The 20,555-nt window shown below is 38.3% G+C and overlaps 1 long non-coding RNA gene across 1 annotated transcript; it reads right to left on the reverse strand.

Moving 5' to 3' along the window:
- Window positions 1–2,272: 2,272 nt before the first annotated feature.
- LOC125259475 lies at window positions 2,273–19,294 on the reverse strand. Its single transcript, XR_007182821.1, has 3 exons — window positions 19,002–19,294; window positions 4,710–4,786; window positions 2,273–4,612 (listed from the first exon to the last, which is right to left on the reverse strand). It is a non-coding gene; the product is annotated as an uncharacterized LOC125259475 (long non-coding RNA).
- Between the last annotated feature and the right edge of the window lie 1,261 nt (window positions 19,295–20,555).

Here is a 20,555-nt window from a genome sequence, read left to right on the forward strand (position 1 = left end):
CAGAAACAGGGTAATTAATTCAATGAAATCTTTACAGGTCAAGATGTTTAATTCTATTTTTCCAATTAAGCTGAGTGTGTATATCTATTTGCGTGTACCTACTTAACTATATTTTGGGGACAAATTTGAACCCAGAAGTGACCAAAACCTGACAAAATCTCCAAAAAACTCCCTTTAGAGACCTCATTTGTAACACTTGTTTAAAAATAAATTAAATTTTTTTTTAAAAAATTTAAAAATGCAGAATGTTTTCTGTGATGGGTAGGTTTAGGGGTAGGGTTAGGGGGATAGAATACAGTTTGTACAGTATAAAAACCATTACGTCTATGGAATGTCCCCATTTAGCTAAGTAAACGTGTATGTGTGTGTGTGTGTGTGTGTGTGTGTGTGTGTGCATATATATATATATAGAGAGAGAGCTCTGTTGAGCATTGAGAAGAAACCATGTCTGCTTGATCAAGTTTAAGCTTGACAGACAGCTGGTGTCTGTGTGTACCATTGATAAACAGATAGAAACACACACACACACATACATACACGCCATATGTTGTGTTTTGGTTCAGTGCGCTCTCTCATTTGACTGCATGCAGAAGAGAAGGGCTCTAATTGGGTGTTTTCGCAACCAGATGTGCAATAAATTCCGTGTAGAACAAGATTATCATCAGTGGCACTGAAGAGTGAGACAGAGTTATGGCCCCAAAAGTCTATTAGTTCGGCCCATTTGCAGAAAATGGAGAGATAGGATTAAAAGACAGGAACGGAAATGAGAGGGAGCAGACTTTAGGCAGAGGGAGCGGAAATCACAGATATCTAAGATGTCATAATGAGGTGTATTGCCCGTCATTATCCTGGGAACGTGATTGCGCCTGCGATTTTTTTTTTTTTTTTTATATTTTGCTTCATTATTTGGTTTCTCATGAATATATTTCCTTTTGTTGAGTTTAACAGTGTTTGTAATGGACTGCACAGCTTGACTCTTTGCACGAGGAGAGAGAGCAATCTCAGTGGACGCTCTGGCTCCGGTTTCAGAATCACTTGCACATATCAAAATCATTACTTGGCATTTCCCCTGATTGAAAGAGGCTAATTGTCCAATCAGAATGTGATCATGCATATTTATGTGAGCATATATTATTAGCCCGAACAGAGGTCTGTCATGCAGAAAGAAGTGGAGAATTTCCATTTGCGCTGGCGTCGGACTCAGGTTTCAATAAGCTAATAATTAAATAGCCTCAATTTCCAGATGATCTGCCTGGAATCAAGGCACAAGCAAACTGGGACAAGCCCTTGCCTGAAGGTGAGAAGACAGACTGATTTGAATACAAGTCTTTCATTTCATTCGAGAAAATCACATCGTCAAACCTTTTTCACTGAGGCGACCTCATGCAAATCTCATACTGCACAGCACACCGACACAGATGCATCTTTTTTATTGCCAATTTCTCTCCAAAATAGTCTTCTTTGCCTCAAAGGGTAAGACGTATTAAAACCTATAAAGATCTTCTCGCTAGAGGAGTATGCTCAAGATATGGATATTAAAGACTGGTGCTATGCGTGATGTGGGATTTGCTACTTTTGGAAATAGGGAACTTCAACTCTACTCTATCCCAAGGTGATACTGCATTGTGTCCAGACTTCATTCTAGACTCACGGCTGCAGAACTACAAGTAATAATTCAGTGTCCATGACAGAGGACCTAGGAGATTGAGATTAGTATTTCCGTTAGCAAGCCTGGAGCACGACCCACAGCTTCTTCTTTTTCTCTGTTGTTATCCTATTCCCGAGAATTATAACTTATGCATGCAGGGCATTGAAGTTCTTTAAAGAGAATGTTCCTTATTAATAGAGCTTGAATAAAAGAACGTACTGTGGTCCTTTAAAACGAAAAGAGAGATTACAATAAAGTGCACTTGGTTCTCGATTGGAAAAAGTACTTTTGCCCTTGACCAACAGTCCTTTGCTTTATATGTGAGATGTTTATCCTGAAGAATATACTGGACACAATGAATACAGCTTTGGTATTCTTTATTTGGTATCTGGTGGGATTACCTTCCATGACATTGTCATGTTAAGTAACAGAAACAGCCCCCTGGAGCAATCTGAAGAAAAGCCTTTTGCTCAAGGACACAATGATGATAGCTAAAGGAATACACCAAGCCAGTTTGAAACCTTTGGTTATTGCCTTACCTCTTTATGAAATGTCTTCATAAGCACAGTTTTCTTTCCCATTCTGACATATTCTGACATAAAGACAGCAGGATATCAAGTGGCTCTTCTCTGTGAATAAACATGATAAAGAAGATGAGCTGAAAATTATGCAACCTATTTATTACAGTAGAAGCAAATATGACAAGAAAAAATAATACTGCAAGATATTAACAATGTAATAGTGTTGTTAAAGAATAAAGATCTAGAAAGGATAAAGATAATAGTAAATAGTAACCCTCTTGAGGTGTGTAAACTGAATAGTGATTGAACAAAGTAAAGTCAAGCAATTTGCTACAAGGTTAAATACATCCAATACATGTGCGATTAATCAAATATACACATTATAAACATAATATAACAACTTACAACTGCACAAAATGATGCAAAGTTTCTCAGGGGAACGCAAAAGTTTTGTGAGGGAACCCAAAGATTTTGCGAACGAATGCAACGTTTCTCTTAGGAAAGCAAAAGTTTAGTAACAGACGTAGACCGGTAAGAGCTGTGCTTGTACACCTCAGTCCGCAGTCTTTAAGAGCTATGCGTGTAAACCTCACTCCCCTGATCTCAAAAGGTGCTCTTTAGCCTCCTTGTTAGAACACCCGACTCCCATGCCAGCAGACCTGGGTTCAAGTCCAGCTTAGAGCGGGCGGTTAGAAAAGCTTTGAAATATATATTTTCATCCTATCTTATATTCTTTCCATCACCATTTCCCTTTTGGGGCTCTGTAAATTGATGACTAAAAAAAACATTTAAAAATGAACACTCCATTAGTGCAACATGAGTTATCAGTATGTTTGCTCTGTTTCCCAAGAGCAGAAAGACAGCTGAAAACTGTTAATTTAAAAAGGTCATTCATCACTTTTAAGGAGTTAACTGACATATAAATGACTTCAAAGCTAACAGACATGGACTAAAAGAAAAACTCACATAAGTTACACCACCTACACAGTACACAGAAGATTGGACCGAGTAACACTTTGTATAAAATTACACCGCATTAAGACGTTAGCAAAATGTTCAGAGCTTCATCATCTTGTTTTCTGTCAAAGCCATAATTCAATAGTACTGTATATTTAGTACATAAAAAGAAGAAAGGATTTTTTCAGAGCTGAAAATTGTAGCAAACCGATTAAAAAAACATCCCCAGGATATGTGGACAATTACAGACAAAAACTCACCACATATACAAAAACACATAACACCTGCCTTTTTATGAGTGACACTTCACTGGTTTGTCAGCTGTGAAGGTCTCTCCATATAAACAGGAGATTAAGCATCTCTCTACTACAATAACATGCTAAAAATTTCTTGTTCTATTCATACTGAGTGCCCATGTGGGCACTTGTGATGCCCTTTATTTGTGGCATATTAAAATGGAAACTTCTGGTACTTTTGTCTTCATGCCAACAGACTCAACCTCCCACATGCATAACAAATAGATCAAAAAGGGGGAGCTATGAGGAAGAAAGGAGGAAAAACAAGCAAGAAAAAAAAAGAAGAGAAACGAATTCCATCTGTCCTGATTTAAATATTTTATCTATTTGATTATTTATTTTGTCACAGGCTGCAGAGGTGCCTTTCACAACTCCAAAAGGTTACACTCCTGGAAAGTTCCTGTGAATGCGTACAAGTGTATTATGGGAAGAGTGGTTAAGCAATCGGATAATATGGAATTCAGTGTGCACCTTTTAGACAATAGCAATCAGGTAACAGCATGCATGCAAAACGAAGTCTGAAAATAAATAAAAGAGTCAAACACGCCAGCTGCACACATGGTGCTTGTACAGCTAAAAGGCAAAGGTCAAGTGGACATCTGAAATCACAGGTCATTTCCTAGGAATTTTTCTGACAGCTCAGACTTAATTTCCACGAGGTCATATGCTTCTGGTCTCATCGAGGGCTAAAAATGTTTTCCGTTTACATTAACTCTAATTGGTGACCTGAAAAGTCCTTGAGAATCCTGCCTTGTTTTTTTCTCCTGATAAGTTGAGAAATTTAGAGAGTTGAGAGCCACATCCTTGTTTTTCTTTTAGATCAAATATTTGCTGCTTGTCTACAAGATCATTTGCCACTTTTCTACAGGCCTCACAGTATGTCACAAAATCAACTGCTGCTTTCAAATCCGTGAATGACTGATCAAGGCAATGAAAATAAATCGAAGAACCCGAGTGTGAAGTGAGAAAATGTAAATAAGACAACATATTTAACCCGAAACCAGAAACAGACTCCCAAATATATTAGTGACTGTGGGCTATCATCACATCCTGGTAATGTCATTTACGCTCATATGCCTAGAGAAAGGACCACCTCCCTGCCTGGTTTTGTGCCGGCGAAATGGACCGACAGCCGAGACCTGCTGGCTTGCGCATTTTGTACAGAAACCCATCAGGCATGACAGGGGCACCTGCGAGGAGAAGAAAGAGGACCCCTGTGAGTTTAATCACCTCTAATACAAGATTATCCATGTGCCAGAGGACATAATCTTCCCCAAAATACATCACCTGTCAACAGCTTGCACAGAACATGATCACCCCCTTCCAAAAAACATCAGCTCTTAATCGTCATTGAAGTCACTCAGCTGGAAAATCACAGAGAACATTTCCATAGTGTTATTTCTCTTGTTGAAAAGTGTCAGTTTGTCCTTAAAATTGTAAATTTCGAATGTGGAAAAAGTCAGAGGAACTTGCTGATTTAACAAAGGTTTGTTTTTCATGCTCGGAAAGACAACAAAATTGTAAAAAAAATAGGTAAAGTAATTTGTCTGAGGAACAACAGTTATTGTAACAAGATGGGCTATTTGCAATTAATAGTAGAAAAAAAAGTCTGAAAAGAAATATGGTTCTAAAGTTTAAAAAACACCAAGTCGGAGCTAAAATGTTGATTAAAATAATGCCATCATGTTTTTTTAAGTAGCACATTTACCTTAACTTATAGCAATAAGCCAATACAAACAGCAATCTAAGCATAGATTACACCAAGAAGACAGATAAAGTAAATAATAGCTGTCTTCCCAAACTAACACTTTCATCACTTCCTCTGACAAAGAACAATGGATTGTTCACAGATACCTTTATATATAAAGCTCAAAGGACAGAAATTTCGGTTAGCTTGTAACTCAAAGGCATATTATACTTCTGTGGCAAAAATGACTCAACTGTGAACCTGGTTTTTATTATTTAATTCAATAGCTGATCATGCCTCCCCTACTTGAACCGCTGGGAGATAACTTCAAACACTCTGCTGTGCTGTCTTTATCAATGTCTTTCTCTTTTGCTCATAAATACACATTGCATCAGTATGGCATCACAGTCTCTTCCTTTCTCTCTCTGTATTCAGGTCTGATCTCTCCTCCACTTTTTTGACCCCTCTCCCACTCTCTCTCGTGCTCTTTCTGAACAAAGAGTGCCGGCTCATTACTGAGGAGAGCAGACAGAGGGGAGGTGTCAGACCTCAGCTCTTTATCCATGAGACTAGAGATGGATAAATCAAAGCAGCGTGCTGCTCGCATACAGAAATAACAGCCATCTTAACACTGTTTTGTTAGGTGAATAAAAAGGAGGAGAGGGACCCTTTGCCAAATGGAGAAGTGTCAAAGTGAGAAATTTTAAATGTCTAAAAATATGTATCTCCTGTATCAGTGGAGTATCTGTCTATAAATAAATAAAAAAATAAATAATAAACTTTTTCATTAATTACTATAATTTTGATTGGTGGTAGGAGGTCACTGTATTAGAGCACTGAGGTCATCATGGTGAGAAATTACATAATGACAACAAGCAATGAAAAAAAAAAAAATATGGCAAAATGTTCAAAAAATTCCATCCTGATAATGATGTCAATTTAATGTGTTTATTTAGTTAAAGTCCGTGTAAAGCAATATTAAAATATGTGTTCTGAGTTTGTCACAACAACCGAAAAATGTGTTATTAACCACCCAGCCAAATTTGAATGATAAAAAATCTCCAAGTAAATAAAATAAGTTATCAAAATCTAGCAGTATTGTCTGCTCTCAAACGCTGGGGGGATATCTGCACTGAAAACACACACAAGGCAACTTGCACTCATTGGTGGGCACGTACTGCAGACAATGGCACCAGATGTTGGCAGGACAGGAGGATGAAGACTGGGGCAAGAGATAATCAGCAGATTATCAGTGAATCCCAGTTATCTCAGATGAAAGTTTATAAAACTATCCGGTGTAAAATGTTCACTGCAGAGGCAGGTGTTGGTAGTGATCCTCAGCTCTCCATCAAGGTGGCTCTTCACAAAATTAATCCACCTCTTCTTGATATCATTGTTTTTAGAAAATTGGAATAAGGAGAATAAATTATCGCAAGTTAATATGCATTTATGTGACAAAGGCATAGCTAGCTAGCAAACTGTAGGCTGTAGTAACTAACGGTAATGACAAACTTGCGATTGAGCGGGCGAACCACTAATGCTGATGATGAGTTCACACTGCACGATTTTCAAAGTCGTCAGATCACTGTTCTTTTCACACTGCATGACTATCTGGGGTAGTATTCAGTCACTGCTGTGCATTGCATCGGCGACAGCACCGATTTGCCTTCGATTTCAGGAATTTGTCGGTGATTTCACAAAACCTGTCAGCGAGTGAAAATTGGGCCTAAAATCGTGCAGTGTGAACTTGGCATAATGCATTCTAGTTATTATAGTGTTAGGGAAGGGGCCATGCTCAGTGGCTTCAGTGCATCGTCGAGCCATGATTTCAGGCCTGCCCAAAAAATCCTTAACGCAAAAATGGTGAAAAACTGTTTAACGGTTAACTGTTTAACTCCACAATTCAGTACTACTTTAGCTAGCTTGTAGTCTCAATATGTATATATATAGCTCAAATTGAGTAAAGAGCGTTTTTTTTACAATTTACCCGATTGTCCGACCTCCTCACTCACTTTCTTCCAAGCAAGATCCTTTTTATTCCTGTTTGTATAAAAGTATGAAGATGTATCGCACAGCTCCGGGTATCCAGTGATTTTGTCCTCCATTGTTGTTTCGGATTTCTGTCTCCGCTCGCTACATCGTAATCACGTCACTACTAGAGCAAGGTCCTGATTGGTTAATGCGGCACGAATATTCGGCAAAGTTCAGATTTTTCAACTTGCGCGATTCGCGTGAATCATGCCGCAGGATGTCTATTGCGTCTTTGCATTGACTTAACATGTAAATCATTCGCGCTTAACTCTTCATTCGCGTCTGGTGTGAATGCACCATTACAATGTGTTTAGAAACAAATGTCTGAATTGCCTTTATTTATTAATTATATATATTAAAAAATACATAAGAGAAAGTATGCTATTTGCACAGACTGTAAAATATAGTAGATACTGTTTAAATACTGTTACTGTTTAAAAAGTGTAAATAGAAAATATACTATTTACACAAACTGCGGATATGATATTTGAACTAGGTGTAAATTGTCTGAGCAATTCTGGATAGAGTTATGCCAAAAAAAAGGGCTATTTCAATTAATATTTTTAACTTATAAAAATGGTGGGACATGACAAAGTGGCCAAAACTGCATAGACCAATGCAATTTGATGTACAATGTAGGTCAGTGAAGGCTTACTGTATGTTCAATAATATGGAAATACAACATATAATATATTGACTTCTAAAGACACTTTTTGTCTATTCAATGATTTAGCACAATATTGTAATGTCTTAAATGATGGTCAGGACATGTTCCTAGGCATAGGGTTAAGACTAAATTTTCAGTCAAGAATGTTGTTTCAGTATCAACAAAATATTTTGATACTGGAACAACATTATTGCCTGAATATTTTGGTTTAACCCTATCCCTACCCCTAAACTTAAAGGGTTAGTTCACCCAAAAATGAAAATTATGTCATTAATGACTCACCCTCATGTCGTTCCAAACCCGTAAGACCTCCGTTCATCTTCGGAACACAGTTTAAGATATTTTAGATTTAGTCCGAGAGCTTTCTGTCCCTCCATTGAAAATGTATGTACGGTATACTGTCAATGTCCAGAAAAGGTAATAAAAACACGGTGGTTTACGGTGGTTGGCATCCAGCTTATTGGTGCATTACCACCCCCTTCTGCTCCGGACAGTGATGTGATTAGGACATCCGCAACATGCACACCTACGCACCATTTTAAAAAATATAGCAATACCAAAATACAAACAATGTAGAATAGCTTGAATACAGCGTGCGTCTCCCTCAGACTGTAAATGAAGCTTGGGCGCACTAGATAACACGTCATCAGCGTCACTGTCCGGAGCAGAAGGGGGTGGTAATGCACCAATAAGCTGGATGCCAACCACTGTAAAACAGGAAACAAGAAGAAGCAGCGTCACTGTGGAGTGAAAGCGGATATACAACAGACCCGGAAAAGAAGACAATGCTGAATAAAGTCGTAGTTTTCGTTATTTTTGGACCAAAATGTATTTTAGATGCTTCAAAACTTCTAACTAACCTACTGATGTCACATGGACTACTTTGATGATGTTTTTATTACCTTTCTGGACATGGACAGTATACCGTACATACATTTTCAATGGAGGGACTGAAAGCTCTCGGACTAAATCTAAACTATCTTAAACTGTGTTCCGAAGATGAACGGAGGTCTTATGGGTTTGGAACGACATGAAGGTGAGTCATTAATGACATAATTTTCATTTTTGGGTGAACTAACCCTTCAATTCTACCTAAATTCTAAAGTCAGAGGGAAATGATACCTAGCCTTAACCCACCTAACCATAGTTGTAAATCTAAACTTGACATAAACTGTAAACTTGTCCCTCAAATCTGATTGAAAGCCCCTGCCCCTTTGATCGCGAAAGTGAAAGTCTCCTTTGCGGTCGCATCGCGGTGTCCCCGTGTTCCCATTTCTCCCCCCCGGAACGCAATTTATACCGCGGGAGAACAACCTACGCATGTGTGTGATGCTGATGCAGAAGCTGGCCAATAATGAGTCGGCGTTCTGACGTAGAACCTGGAGGCATTGGAATAAGAGAGAATAACTGCCAAGTAAATGAAATAAGTTATCAAAATCTTGAAAAAATAAGCAGTATACAGAGTTAACAGTCTTTGTAATGTGTTTCAGCAATACATTTGTAACATTTATAATGTGTGTAGAAACAATTCTCAGAATTGTCTTTACAGGGACTTTAAGGTTGAACCACTGCACTCACGTTGACTTTTTTTAACAATGTCTTTAGTGCCTTTCTGGTCCTTGAAAGTGGTGGTTAAATTGCTGTGTATGGACGAGTCCTGTACCTCTTGGATTTCATAAAAATATCTTAATTTGTGTTCTGAAGATTAATGAAGGTCTTACGGGTGTGGAACGACATGAGGGTGAGTACTTAATGACAGAATTCAAATTTTTGGGTGAACTAACCCTTTAAATGATCTACATTATATATTAAATACTGATATGTGGCTGTGATTAGTTTGAATAATTAATTAGCACATCTTGTAATTAGTTCGCTTTAATTAAAATTTGCTATTTAAATAAATTAAAAATTAATTAAATTACAGTGTTATTCTTTATTTATGTGAATACTGTTTGCACTTGCAGGCCTGACTCCTGAGAATACAATTATATAAATAAATAAATAAATGAATAAATATCTCATGCAAGCTCCGTAAAATTGTTTAAATGGTGTCCCCTTCAAATGAAATATCTAACGAAGTGTGGTTAAGTAAAAACGTTGTCTCTAATTCCCTTGCACAGGGTCGCCTGAACTGATTGCACCAGTGTTTAATATGCAGATAAAAAACGCAACTGTCAGGCGTCAGAGATGACAGGCCCCTCGCATTTGATATGAAGATTTAACTTGTTTTATCTTAATTTAATGAGCCCCCAGTAGGTCTTCATATCAGCCTTATCATCCCTGATTACCAATGAAGATTATAGCAATTGACAGAAGATCTGACTTGGTATTCTGGTGCGAGATGGGAACCTTACTATAACCAGAACAGGCGGTATAATAGATGAATAGGAAAGGTGTCAGTCAAAATCTGAATGTGGTGCCCTCACCCCCCTTCTCCCCCACACTTTGTTCAGATCCCATAATAAAATATTCAGAGGGTTGAAAGTGTTGGTGGATTCAATTATGCATACTTAGCTGTCATTTATTTATAGGGAACACAATTACCCATAGCAGCACTTCAAAGCCTATTAGTAGACCACAACCCATGGTCAACTTTCAATCAAAACTACTGCATCTCTTACCCAGGGAGACAATGCGGGGGTAATGGAATTTTAAATCTGTCTGTGAGATGATTGAAGAAAAAATAAATATAATTTGCCTGACTTCATCGGCTTTTGTTCATTTGATATTAAACAAAAACTTTTTTCCTAATGAATCTTGTTCAGCAGAGAAACAGGAAACAGGTTTTATTGTGTAATTGTTCTGCCAAGATCGTTATGAGGACTCTGTCTCTCAGCAACTCATCCGTGCAGGTGTTGGATAAAACAATGGCATGGATTTTCACAGGTTTGCCACGGACATCTGGACCAACAGCAGGCCAGGTGCATCTTAAAACATCTGAATACACAATGCTGCAATCCTTAATCAGTTTCAGTTGATGCTCCATTTATGGTGCAAATCCATTTCCATTTCCACTCTTCAGCCTTTGTAGTCATTGTGAAGCCGACCTCTGATGGGAGATTAAACCACGGCGTACACCTCTCTGATTCCAGAAAGCCCTTGAAAGCTGCATGCTAGCCCAGAGACACGTGATTAGCCACTTTTTTTCAAATGCCAAAGTTTGGTCGCTTCTCTTGTGTAAGTCAAACGGTTGCCAGGGGAAACAGACGACTGCTACCCCACAGCAAAGCCCCCGTTCACAAAATCCCATCAATATATTCGTGGTGAGAGCCTGGCTCCCTAACGTCAAGAGTCACAGGCCCTCCACACCTGCCGATTTAATTGTGATTTACACCATTGCACTCTGCAAATTGTTATGTCTGAGACGCCTGAGCCTTTAAGCCACGTCGATTATATTTTTCTGGCTAAAGGCTGTCAATCTCTCCCGCTGTTTACCTGCAAGGCTGATTAGCAAATGCACCCATACCTGGAAAACCTTCAAATCAATTTCCTTTTGGAAACCCAATCCTCAAGGCTTCTGTCTTTCACTTACCGCCCAAGCGTATATGCTTGAGTGAGCATGTGATTGTTTAAGACCTTCTGAGGAGCCTAGTCTTCTCCTCTTGACCTCTAACCCCTGGTCCCCCTGACTGACTGCATGGAAAGGCAATAACGCGATCTCTGTCAATCGAAAGCGCTTCGTGAGAGACTTGTGCGACCTCTCACGTGTCTGCGGAGACCCTGCCCTGAAGAAGCAAACAGGTTTATGACTCAAAAAGCAAACTCGTTCTTTCTTATTAAAATTGCAATCAGGCCATCAAAAGAAATTTCCAATCATCTGTAATGGTGTCAGTATGTAAACGTATGTGAAATATTGAAGGGCAATCCGCTGAGGAAAAGTCTAGCCTTTCGAGTGGCTTCATTTTAGAGGTTAATCAATAAAACTCTCATATCAGAGTAAATAAACCGAGGCCGAATCAATAAGACTCTCATATCTGCCATCAGTTGTTTGTCAAGAGCGGAACAGCAGCAGTCTTAGCAAGTGTAATATTGTAGTTTGTGGAGAGCTGAAGTATGTTTGGTAGCAAGCTGTCATCGTCTCTCTCATTTTTATGTAAACACTTTTTTTATGTAAACGCTCTGGACACTATATAGAGTTCGCCCAAATTAACAATCATTTTGTAGTGGTCAAATAAACAGTTCTTAAAGGGTTAGTTCACCCAAAAATGAAAATAATGTCATTTCTTACTCACCCTCATGTCGTTCAAAAAGATATTTTGATGAAATCCGATGGCTCAGTGAGGCCTGCATTCATAGCAATGGTACTTCCTCTCTCAAGATCCATAAAGGTACTAAAAACATATTTAAAACTGTTCATGTGAGTACAGTGGTTCAACTTTAATATTATAAAGCAACGAGAACAAAAAAAACGACTTAACAATATCTATTTTCAGAGCTTTACGAATCGAATCAGAGATTCGGATCGTGTATCAAACTGCCAAACTGCTGAAATCACCTGACTTTGGCGCTACGAACCACTTATTTGATTTGTAAAGCTCGTAAAGTGTTTTGAAATAGATATTGTTAAAAAAACCCCGTTATTTTGTTTTTTCGCGCACAAAATATATTCTCGTCGCTTTATAATATTAAAGTTGAACCACTGTACTCACATGAACTGATTTAAATATGTTTTTAGTACCTTTATGGATCTTGAGAGATGAAGTACCATTGCTAGGAATGCAGGCCTCATTGAACCATCGGATTTCATCAAAATATCGTAATTTGTGTTCTGAAGATGAACAAAAGTCCTACGGGTGTAGAACGAAATGAGGATGAAAAATAAATGACACTATTTTGGGTAAACTAACCCTTTAAATAATGCTGTAGAATGACCAAGCATGTCTGATTGGCTGAGGCATTTGTTGATTATTACGTTAGGCTCTACTGCCTGAATCCCACACATGCTGTGTGCCTCCGTGATGAACTGCATGCTGGGAGTGGGGCATCTGTGGCACTTGGCTGAGGGTTAAGGCTGATGTAACGCCACTAGTGGGACAAAATGCTACGGACAGATTTGTCGCTTAGCCTTTTCCAACCTTCTGCCTGTAGCTTCTCACTTTGTGATTTTTCCTGTTTCTCCATTTTTCTCACTCAAAACCAATGCTTTCCCATCTTCCACACTTTTGTAAACACTTTACAATGAGGTCCAATTTGTTAACAAAACCTTATGCATTAGATATCCTCACTAACAATGAAACAGCTTGTAACAAAACTTAAAAGTGCACAGCAAATATTTACATATTCATCTAAACATCATTCTCAGCAGCATGGATGGTGTCGGGATGTTCGTTAACAGTATATCGCTGCAAAGGTATTTCCAACTTCTGTTTAATTCTAAAGCAAAGAACAAAAAAGAACTTTGCATTCAATCACACTCAGAATCACATTCTCTAATAACAAGGGTTTCTGAATTCTGCATTTAGCCCCTTTAATTCCTAAATATACATTATAGTTGTATAAATTCACTTACACAACTTAACTTTAATTTACAAGATGTATAAATTAACAATAGTTTTATGTATTATGAACAAACATGATTTATGAAGTATACTTACAAATTGTCATTAACATTAACCTAGAGAAAAAAAATGTTGCCAAAACATTGTTCCTTTATTGTGGTTGTTCTTGATACCTACCATATTAACTAGTTGTATGACTTATGAACAAACATGAATTAACAGTAAAAACAACAAAAAAGTATACTTATAAACTATCATGTAATTCCAATCTCTTATGATTTTCTTTCTTCTGTGAGACAGAAATAATACTTTGAATGTTATATTAGTCTTTAATTCATAATATGAAAGTTAATGAGACCCCAAACTTTCAAGCTCCACAATGCAAGTTGTCTAAAGCAATATGATCACGTTGTATGATTAACAGATTGATATTATAAGCATAAAAATTCAAAATTTCAATTCAAACCAAATATGGATGATCACACTCATACACAGATTACATTAAATATAACAACATATTTGTGTATCAAGTTATTTTATGGTGAACTATCCCTTTAACTAATGTTAACAAATCAAACCTCGTTGTTAAGTGTTGCCACATTATTATTATTATTATTATTATTTTTTTTTTTTTTAAGTCAATACAATTGCAAGAAGAAAAATCCCTTCTAGCTATAAAGGGTACTATTGCACTTTATACCTCTTTCCTGGGAATTGTTCTGTATTTGCTCTTTCAGCTACAGCTCTGCCTAGACCGGTTTATTGTTTATTGTTTTCATTTGTGTTTTTTCTGCCTTTGAGACCATCCAGATCACACTGCCAAAAGTGTACAAGCACTGTGTCCACAGCCACCAGCCATGAGTCTGTCACAAACCACCGACCCCCCTCCAACCCCCGTCTCCACCCATCACACCCTCCAATTTCAGGACTGCAACTCAAGCCTGGCATTCCATCTGTGCAACTCTGCACCTCCTCACCCTTCTGTCTGTCCATCCAAAAAAGCACATAGTGCGGTGACAGAGGGAGTGCAAAAACAGCGTGTCACGCGCGCACACATCCAAACCAACCCTGCGTATGAAAACTAATCTAATATCACAGGACAAACCTTTAACAAGCTAAACATATAGGCAGATTATTATAACTCTCTACTACTAATTGCTCTTGGTTACAAATAATTGCACATGTAACGCCGTTGCAGTGCAATTGCATCATGACTGCTGTGACAATGTTTGCCTTTAGAATTTAGAAAGCCTAATGTAACCCTTTTCTTCTCTAAGGAACTTGATGTGTATTTTTTCAGTTACAATGCCTTTAAATGTCAAATCAATTCCTACATTTGAATTGTATTTGGACTTTAGTAGCAATCAGGATGCCTAGATGATAGATAGATAGATAGATAGATAGATAGATAGATAGATAGATAGATAGATAGATAGATAGATAGATAGATAGATAGATAGATAGATAGATAGATAGATAGATAGATAGATAGATAGATAGATAGATAGATAGATAGATAGATAGATAGATAGATAGATGCCTTGTTTATTGATTTTGATGGCACAGAAAAAGGGCAAAATTGTCTGCGTAATGATCACTGTTCTCGCTGCTGATAGTCTACCATAATTATACTTGCATTGATTAAAATTAATTGGACACCAATTAGCATTTTCAGTTTTGTTTCTGTACTCAAAATGCCTAAACTAACAAATAACACTTCACAACATGTTAAAAAGGGAATTACATTATAGACATTAGAGGTCACTCCTTGGGTTCCTTTAGTGGATAAAAGCAATCTTGTTTACAGCAAATAAATGACAACCGCATAAATAAAAGTGGAGAGGAAATGACACTGTGTAATGCAGACACTGATCTGTGGCAGCAGAACTAATTTCAAATATGTCAAGCTTGAAATTACTACACAGACTCTGCCAAAAATATGGATGTTTGTTTACAATCCATATCAGTGGGGGATATCTAGGTTTAGTGAGTAAATACAGGGGTTGGGATGAGGCATGTTAATTAGTACTTGAGACTTGTGTGCCTTCGCAAATGACTCACAAGGCTTGATAAAACAACTCTGGATAACAGCTGCAATGTGGAGAATTTCTAATGTGTCCAACAGCAAATCTGCAGGAATTACTATCACAAGTTTTTCCCAACCCCACCTGTCTGGAGACTCATAACAGACTCCAAAATTGCTGATTTTATGATATAATTCATGTGCTTAAAGAATAAACAGAATGTGGTGGTTTGCTGCTGCCAGGCTAAAACTCATCCAACTCCAACAGCATTTGAAGTGCTTCTGAACCAACTATGGCACACTGTAATATAGAGTGAGTACTTTTGGTCACCTTTGACCCAGAAGTCAAACATTATGTAAACTTTTAGCTAGAATCAAGTTACATTGGCAAGTTTATAGAGCAAAGAGGTTTTAAATTCAAACATAAGTACTTTGCATCTCATTTGAGAAAATCTCTTGTTAAATGTCAATGCATGCAGACGCTCCAGAGATGACCCCTCAGGGTCGCATAGATATTTTCAAACTCTTTTGATGCAAAGTTTCAGAAAATCCTCTAACTGATAAGCATTTGGAAAATGTAACAAATTTAGAGATAAATGACAAAATCCAAATATAACAGACTGTTGGAAATGTATATCAGTAAATATGGTGTATTTATAAAACGGTTAGTTCCTGTCCTTGATTCTGATTGGTCAACAGCTGATAAAACATGGCTATGACTGCTTCACCCACCGGTTCTGTGTATCACTACACAACACCCTTAGCAACATAAACTGTTTGTTATCAATTGATATTGTTAATTGAAGCTTACTGTATTATGTAGAAGAGTGTTGTGAGAAAGAGATCAAGTGAGCGAGTTTATTACCTTCATTACCATTCAGATTTAGCATTTTCCTTCAGGTCAGTCCTATGTTCAAAATAAAAAATCTGTTTATATGTCTGATGTATTATCTTGTCCTTTTAACAGTTAAGGGTTTTCCCGTGACTGACAGCACTAGTCAAAACATTTGTCAGTTGCATCTTGTTCCGTATTCACAACAATTCAGACTTTTCAATGTAAAAGTCTTCACTGAGTGACTCACTCATAAAGACAGTCTTTGCCGCCATCTAATGGCGTTATAATGTAACTTCTGTTGCTGTTCACGGTCAGGGACTATTTTTTCAGACAGAAGGAAGGCTTTTAGTTAAAGTTTACTTCATGAAAGTTGCGTTAATACATATTTTTGTCTTTAATATTTGTATTGTGCGGTAACCGTTTTATAAAAGCAATGAGGTACTCGAGGTTAGTGCTGTATCGTGAATAAGTCACGGCTGAAGAGATAACAGTGCCCAACCATGACTTATTCACGATACAGCACAGCTTCTCGTACCTCATTACTTACATATGGTGTGTAAAATGTTCACTGATTAAAACTGTACTCTAAGTAAAAACCATTCTATATAAAAGCGAATACTTTACTAGTATGATGTTTGTTTCAAGCAAGGTCAAAATGAGTTAATTTCTCTGAGAACGAAACCACAAAAAACCTAGTGGTTGTGAAATGCTCATGACTTTGTGAAGTTCTGGGACTAATTGGATGATTGACCTACAGACATCCTCCTGTGTTGTTCTTCTCCATTCTTCTCACACGCCCCTCTACAGTTATTTACAAAGCTTTTTCTTCATTTTATCAGTTGGTATTTTGTTCTTTTATCCTTCACAGCAAGCTTGCCGTCAGAAATGAAAGTTGAGACTGAGTCCTGTTAGCCAAAGATTGCGTCTTGTTTACTTGGAGGTGTTGACCCCTGTTGGCCGATAGACCGTGCGTTGAGATCCGATGGCGTGTGTTCGTGGATGCGCAGCGTGTGCGTGGGTGCAGGAATGAAAGGCCAGGGCGGTTGGAGGTGTGGGTAGTCTTGCCTCAGCACTTTCCAGGTAAACTTCTGACTCCAACACCCTACAGCCGAGAGAAAAAAACGCCCAGAAAGAACATCAATCCCCCCTCCTCCTCCCAGCTGTATTCTCTTTGAAAAGCACCTCCAAAACACTGAGAAACAAAGAGAAAATGTGTGCAAAAGAAAAAAGTTTTGTACTCCAAGAGCACCGTTTCCCTTTTATTTTTTTCTTCCTTCCTCTTGTTTTTGTCACATCGTGCTTTTTTTGGTGCCAAGGACTGAAGGATTGGTGGCAGGAACGCTGCAGGTGCACGTGGCCCCCGGGGACTTTTCCCTAAACGCCAGCCAGACAAACAGGGGGACATGTTCCCCCGCATAGCGCCTCGACGGGATTGGAGCATTTGTGCTGCGTTCAATCACAGCTCATTCCAGAGCAATTTTACCGTTTTTCAACGCATCCCTGAAGTAATGGGAACAAAACCCTGGAGACTCTGTCAGCATGGACCCAGAAGACTCGCAGTCTTTTAAAAACGCAGACACCAGCACAGCAATAAGAGAATTGCACAATTAAAGTCTGCACACCTTCCCAATGCTAATGCCATTTTTTTTGATAACACGAGCGAGAGAACATTATGCTAAACCACTCTCCCATCTATGGAATTCTGAAATGTGGTGATATACAGTGCTTTAAGCCATATTATACAGAGAGTGGACTCATTTTAGCATAATTCTGTTGTTCACCCAGTAGCCGCAAGCCCACAGCGGCACTTGCTCAGAGAGCAAAAGCTTGGGTAGTGCACTGCAGAGAATCATTCATCCAAAATATTTATTCGCACAGAAATGGCTGTGATGATTACTTGTGTTTTATACTCTAATGATTAGTGTGTTTATATAGAGGAACCCCCACCTCTCTTCCTTTGAGCTCATGCTGTTCCTCCTTCCTCTTTTTGTCTTCTGCATTCCAGGGGTGTGAGTTTACCCCTGTAAATTGCAATGAGTCTGGTGCAGTGATCTAAAGGCTGATCTTTAGAAATTCACATTAACCCTTTGCCAAGAGCAGATCAAGTATCACACGTCTGTCCTAATGTCCGATGTTCCATCTGACCCACAATGCTCCCAAGATCATCGACCCTTCCACTCAGGGAAATGCAGGCATGCATAAGGGATAAGAGGCTTCAGCTTCTACCACATAGTCTTTTTTTGTACTACTGGATAGATAGATCATGTGTTGTTGTTCATCTGAGGTTTTATTTACCTCATTTTAAGACCTGCTGAAGAACAGATGATTTTTTTTAAATATTATATTAAGCATGTTTAAAGACACTAGCAAACCTTTTTCACTTGTCCCTGCATATATTGTCTCTTTCAGCGCCAGTAATGGAGTCCAGAACAGCTATTTCGGGAGTCCCAGTTCACGGATTTGAGTTTCACTCCAAAAGAGAGCAGGATTCTGATCTAGCGCATATTGTGACAGGCAAGGTCCCGTACTGTCTTTCCCTGTTAGGGGCACCCCCTCCCTTGCACACCGTTTTGGCACGAGCACCACCTCTGCCAGCTGGGCAGCAGGTCTGTGAAGCCAACCTTTAGCTAAGGGACAGGTGGCCAGTCAGAGCCCCTGGACTGTCTTTATAACCCACAGTCCTGTCAAAAACACTGCACACTTGAGATTGGCTAGGATTTTTTTGAAATACATACAGACTCAAATCCCATTTACTCTTGAAGTACCTATAGTCTTTAAGTAACTCATTAGCTGTTCAGTTGAGAACTATGTATGTGTGTGTTCTCTGTTCTGTATCACCTGTTCTGTGTCTCATCTCTGTCCAAGCTGGCACAGAGTCAGGTACCTGGCATGGGTCCATATGCTAGCGTGTGCTCTCAGCCCTCTGACCTATCTTCAGAACATCTACTACATCAGAGAGAGACGGAGGTGAGGGAAGATAACAGAAGGAGAGAAAGAGAGACAAATGTACAGACACTGAGAAGGTTGTCTCTTCCTAACTTGTAACTTTGAACATGCAGTTAAATGCTTTTCAGAGCATGCAGAGGTAGCAGTTGCTCTCAAAACAGTGTGAGACTTCAAGAATGCAAGTCTTTATCACAGAGATGTACATTATACTAGAGTTTTCTACCCCTACATTAAGACTTGCCCTCCAATAACATCCTTTTTATTTTTCATGCAGCAGCGGAGGCCTTGTAGGTACCTGAAGAAACTTGTCCTGACATGAGAGAGATCAGGTTAATACCTAGCACCCCCCCCCCCCCATCCCTTACCTTGTTCTCTATTTCTGTCTCGCTGTCTTGAACGTTCAGTGATTTCACACTTCGGCAACACTACCGTGGACACAATTACTGGAGCGGCAGCCCCTGCACAACCTAGCGATAATGGCTCTCTGACACGTGAAGAGCGCCTGCCCACAAGGCCCTTTTTTTTTTGGCTTCTGCCAGTCGGGCATGGCACAGGGGATGCTCATTACCCAGTGCCTTCTTAGAACTGGTTTTGAGGCTAAACTCTATGGCTAATTCAGGCCCAGAAGCAAATATGTGAAAAGAAAAAACATGGACAATGACTTAAAAGACTGTACTTTTGGATTATTTTACTGTAATTTTGGATTAAAGTGCATGGGGGTCAATTATAGATTAACTTTATTAAGCCGTTAACTTCAGTGTTTTCCACACTGAAAATTGATTGGACTTGTTTATCCATCCAAATTATATATTAAATTATATATTATATAAGAATGAGTCAGGGTAAAATTATAAGGGGTTTAAAACATTAATTAAGGCTTGACTCCCTCCAATTAAGATTAAGACTATTTTTAATCTATAATTATTGTTATTTATGAATGTTTTTGAAATGTGTCTTTGTTTTTGTTTTGTGGAAACTGTTAACAGCATTTATTTGAAATATAAATATTTTGTAACATTATAAATGTCTTATTGTCATTTTTGATTAATTTAATGCATCCTTGCTGAAAATACTAATTTCTGTCAACAGTATAATAATATACGTTTCCTGAGCAGCAAATCAGCATTTTAGAATGATTTCTGAAGGATCATGTGACACTTAAAACTGACTCCAATGAGTACCATAAAGGACCATAGTGGGCTGATGTAGAGCCCGATGATGGCACTGACCTCTATATCCGTCTTAATTGAATAGAGCAAGGGAAAGGAATTTTGCTATGACTCTGTTTGTGGAAGAGTCATACAAGTTTATAATGAAATGAAGTTGAATAAATGCCAACATTTTACAGCATGTTATAGTAAGTGCTTCTTGGAGTATACACGATAATAACGGAAATTCTATCTGCTCATGGAGGTTGTTTTTTTGTTTTGTTTTTTTTTTTTCTTT

This window comes from Megalobrama amblycephala, linkage group LG23 (assembly GCF_018812025.1).
Source record: "Megalobrama amblycephala isolate DHTTF-2021 linkage group LG23, ASM1881202v1, whole genome shotgun sequence".
In the NCBI taxonomy this organism is placed as follows: domain Eukaryota; kingdom Metazoa; phylum Chordata; class Actinopteri; order Cypriniformes; family Xenocyprididae; genus Megalobrama; species Megalobrama amblycephala.